This window comes from Brienomyrus brachyistius, unplaced genomic scaffold, assembly GCF_023856365.1.
Source record: "Brienomyrus brachyistius isolate T26 unplaced genomic scaffold, BBRACH_0.4 scaffold824, whole genome shotgun sequence".
Taxonomy (NCBI): Eukaryota; Metazoa; Chordata; class Actinopteri; order Osteoglossiformes; family Mormyridae; genus Brienomyrus; species Brienomyrus brachyistius.
The window spans coordinates 7895-13270 of NW_026043099.1; the positions used below are offsets into that span (position 1 = coordinate 7895).

General features: G+C 35.3%; 1 long non-coding RNA gene across 1 annotated transcript; it reads right to left on the bottom strand.

Moving 5' to 3' along the window:
• Positions 1 to 399: 399 nt before the first annotated feature.
• LOC125729863 (uncharacterized) lies at positions 400 to 4669 on the bottom strand. Its single transcript, XR_007390263.1, has 3 exons — positions 4487 to 4669; positions 560 to 624; positions 400 to 467 (listed from the first exon to the last, which is right to left on the bottom strand). It is a non-coding gene; the product is annotated as an uncharacterized LOC125729863 (long non-coding RNA).
• Between the last annotated feature and the right edge of the window lie 707 nt (positions 4670 to 5376).

Genomic DNA, 5376 nt, shown 5'->3' on the forward strand with positions numbered 1-5376 from the left:
TGTTCGGGAACAGTGTGAACTTGGTCTCATTCTGGATTTTGGTCAAAATTATACCGTCTTCTTTCGCCTTTCCCAAACGAGGTAATGATTATAAAATGCTCTCCACTCTAAGTTGTCCAGACATCCATAAACATCACATTTTCCCCACTGACTAACGGGAGGCAGGAAACCAATGTCAGAGGGTAACGGCCGACATCTCCCAAGAGCTACTTGACTTGCGGACAGCATACCATTGGCCAAGACAACCAGATCAATTACCGATGCCCAATATTTTGATTTTCAAGATTCCATCTACAGACTTTTAAAAAGGACAATCTACATCACAACACCGACAGAAATGGGAAACTTACATCGTTGTCAAAGCGTCCAAAGTTGATGAGACCTGGGTTACTAAAATCTCCCGGCTTGTTGTGGTAGATACTCATGAAGAAGTTCAAGGTGAAGGTCGAGATCATGGAAGCGAAGAACTGAAAGATACGGGTCACTGAATAGTTACATTTCACCAGAGCCCCGTGGCGGGGCAAGGAGATCAGGTATGCTAATCGGAAACGTCACTCACGATTCTCCAGGTCAACATCTGGTTCCAGAAGGAGGCTCCCTCCTCCAAGCTGAAAAGGACACCACCTGCAAAACCGGAAACCATCAGAAACTGCTGCATAACTGCATTACTCACAGATCAGCTCCACTAAACTGGAAATATTCAGCAAAGGTCATACAGGGGTCTTTATTGCAAGGATAAGACTCCACTGGTGTGACTCCATGCCTTTGTGGCATTTTTTTCCTGGATTATTCATCAACACAGAGCCACCTTGTACTTTCCATCCTGAAACCGAAAAATCAATGGCGGAGGCCGAAGAAGCCCAACGCTGACAGGACACTCTAATAACCTTTTTTTTACTCATCATAGCTTCCCTTCTTCCTTGAGGGTAACATTAGATTCTGGAGGCATGGAACTGATCTGAGATCAGAGCTTCGGGTGTGTATATGGGTGTGTCGAGACTAGATGGTCAGTATGGATAACTAAGGTGCACTAAAATTGGGTGAGCAGGCAAGGCATGTCACCCAGGTTGTGTGACAATTATTTTATATATATGTATATATATATTCCATCCACCATCCCTCCTTTACGGAGAACTGCGTTATTTTTATTGTCCATTACGAAGAAAAAAAAAACTATATATATATATATATATGGGTGTATCGAGACTAGATGGTCATTATGGATAACTAAGGTGCACTAAAATTGGGTGAGCAGGCAAGGCATGTCACCCAGGTTGTGTGACAATTATTTTATATATGTGTATATATATATTCCATCCACCATCCCTCTTTTATGGAGAACTGCGTTATTTTTATTGTCTATTGCAAAAAAAAAAAAAAAAAAACAATACATATATACATATATATTTATGGGTGTATCGAGACTAGATGGTCATTATGAATAACTAAGGTGCACTAAAATTGGGTGAGCAGGCAAGGCATGTCACCCCGGTTGTGTGACAATTATTTTATATGTATGTATATATATATTCCATCCACCATCCCTCCTTTACGGAGAACTGCGTTATTTTTATTGTCCATTGCGAAAAAAAAAAACTATATATATACATATATATTTATGGGTGTATCGAGACTAGATGGTCATTATGGATAACTAAGGTGCATTCAAATTGGGTGAGCAGGCAAGGCATGTCACCCAGGTTGTGTGACATTAATTATTTTATATATATGTATATATATATTCCATCCACCATCCCTCCTTTATGGAGAACTGCGTTATTTTTATTGTCTATTGCAAAAAAATAACACAAAAAAACTATATATATATATATATACACACATATATATTTATGGGTGTATCGAGACTAGTTGGTCATTATGGATAACTAAGTTGCACTAAAATTGGGTGAGCAGGCAAGGCATGTCACCCAGGTTGTGTGACAATTATTTTATATAAATGTATATATATATTCCCTCCACCACCCCTCCTTTACGGAGGACTGCTTTATTATTAATATCCATTGCGAAAAAAAAACACAAGAAAAAGAAAAAATATCTATATATATATATACATATATATATATATATATACATATATACATATATATATATATACACATATATACATACATATATACATATATACATACATATATACATATATATATATACATATATACATATATATATATATACATATATACATATATATATATACATATATACATATATACATATACATATATACATATATACATATATACATATACATATATACATATATACATATATACATATACATATATACATATATATATATATATATATATATATATATATATATATATATATATATATATATATATATATATATATATATATATGGGTGTGTCGAGACTAGATGGTCAGTATGGATAACTAAGGTGCACTAAAATTGGGTGAGCAGGCAAGGCATGTCACCCAGGTTGTGTGACAATTATTTTATATATATGTATATATATATTCCATCCACCATCCCTCTTTTATGGAGAACTGCGTTATTTTTATTGTCTATTGCAAAAAAAAAAAAAACTATATATATATATATATATATATATATACATATATATTTATGGGTGTATCGAGACTAGATGGTCATTATGGATAACTAAGGTGCACTAAAATTGGGTGAGCAGGCAAGGCATGTCACCCCAGTTGTGTGACAATTATTTTATATAAATGTATATATATATTCCCTCCACCACCCCTCCTTTACGGAGGACTGCTTTATTATTAATATCCATTGCGAAAAAAAAAACACAAGAAAAAGAAAAAATATCTATATATATATACATATATATATATATATATATGGGTGTGTCGAGACTAGATGGTCAGTATGGATAACTAAGGTGCACTAAAATTGGGTGAGCAGGCAAGGCATGTCACCCAGGTTGTGTGACAATTATTTTATATATATATGTATATATATATTCCATCCACCATCCCTCCTTTACGGAGAACTGCGTTATTTTTATTGTCTATTGCAAAAAAAAAACAGAAAAACTATATATATATATATATATATATATATATATACATATATATTCATGGGTGTATCGAGACTAGATGGTCATTATGAATAACTAAGGTGCACTAAAACTGGGTGAGCAGGCAAGGCATGTCACCCAGGTTGTGTGACAATTATTTTATATATATGTATATATATATATATATTCCCTCCACCACCCCTCCTCTACGGAGGACTGCTTTATTTTTATTTCCATTGCAAAAATAAAACATTTTAAAACACAAAAAAAAAAAAAACGAAAATAATAATAATAAAAATTATTTTGAATGTGTATTCAAATAAGTTTGAATGTGTGTGAACTATATATAAATATATATATACACATGCATATACTGAAATATATACACACACACACACATATATATATATAAAGACACACACAGACACACACTCACATAAACACATACACACACTGTGTACAGTCTTATGCAAAGGTTTGGCACCCCTTGACAAATAACATCTTTTCAATTACAAAAGCAACAATATCAGTTAATACAGTCTCTTTAGGAACTGGGGGGAAAATACACAATATTTTCAGCAAACATTGATGAATAGTTACTTTTTATGCCATAAATTGAACAAAATTACAAAATAAAAACATTATTATGGCACTCTGCAAAAGTTTGGGCACCCTACGTAATCAGTACTTAGTAACACCTCCTCTGCCAGATATCACAGCTTACAAGCGCTTCTTATAGCCAGCTGAAAGGCTTTCAGTTCTTGTACTTGGGATTTTCTCACATTCTTCCTTGCAAAAGGCTTCTAGTTCTGTAATATTCTAATATATCAAGGGCTGTATTGTCAAATAGGAGATCGGCAGCATTCTCCCACCTGAGAAAACTGTACTACAATGCCCTTGATAGTGTGTAGAAACACACTCGTCAGCTCTAGTCCTCCTGTAACAACGCAAAAGGACTGGCAACCCTCAGGTATTTATGCGTGCGATTGTATGATAAATTCACCCTGACAGTCTCACACTTCTCTTGGTACCAACAGGTCTCATGGAATATATAAAAGGCAACTGCAACAATTATACTCGGCACTAAACATCGAGGCACGGAAATGCAGCAGAGCTTGTGTATTTCTCAGGATGCATTCTAGTAAAATGCCCGGAAAATGAGCTAAAGACATATTTCAAGGGGCACTATATAAAACCGATGGAAATTTTACTGATTAAATAAAAGGAAAAGCATTGTTTGAAAAATCACAAATGTTTCTAAGATTCAATGCATCGCTTTTTGACCACATCATAGCGATGAACACATCATTGTTCCTGACAATGTCCTAATACAGAAATAAAACTTTATGTTGGTAAACTCAAAAAGCCTTCAGCTGTCACACTGGCTAACGATCTCAAACGATTATAAAGCAGCATTTTGAAAAGCGCTGTTTTAAAATAACAGCTACAACACTTACCTTGTCTTCTGGCCAAATGCTTTTCACGGCTTGGCACTCCAACGGTGCTGAAACGAAATTTGTATTTCCTCCTACCTCATTTGCCCTTCAGTTCTTGTTTTCTCCCTTTGGATGTTTTTTTCCTTCTTCTTTGGATATTGTTTTTTATTTTTGTTTGTTTTTTTTACTTTGCATGTTTTTCCTTCTTCGGATATTATTTTTTTGGCTTATTTTTTTAGACGATGTTTTTTTCGTCTTCTTTAAAAAATTTTTTTTTTTCATCCTTTTGATGTTGTTTTACGGAACAAGAGCCGTACAGTGCTACTCTATCAGGAGGTAGCGCCAACTGAACGCCTTGAAGCAGTACCCAGCTCTTTTATAGGGAGCGTCAACCCGAAGTCAAGTTCTAGAACGTTGCACTCACTTTTCATTGGTTTCCCAGCTATGCTGTCAGAATAATGTTTGCTGATTGGTCGAAAATTTTAAAACGTACCCGAGTACTGTAAAAAAAACTCAAGATCTTGCTACCCTACGGAGCACCCATAAGGTGATTTTTTTTATACGTTATATGCAGCTATTTGTAGCAGGCCGTAATTAGACTAATCCACCCTTTGTCAATAAAGCCAACAAGAGAACAGGTTGCCCAAAGTTTGCTCAGGTACACGCCACAGCACAACCTTAAAAACACATCCAGCACAAATCACACTAGTGAATGACACAGCAAATCACAGCAATAAAAAAGACCCCTATGGGCAATCCAGCACCCAGACTACAGGTGCCAAAAGGCCCAGCCTGCCTAATAATGAACCCAAAATATACATACAACAAAGAAAAAGACACAAACAAAAAAGAAAATAAAACTAGCCAGCTGCTCCCACTAAACCCCGCTCCCGAGGCCACTAAGCCGGCTG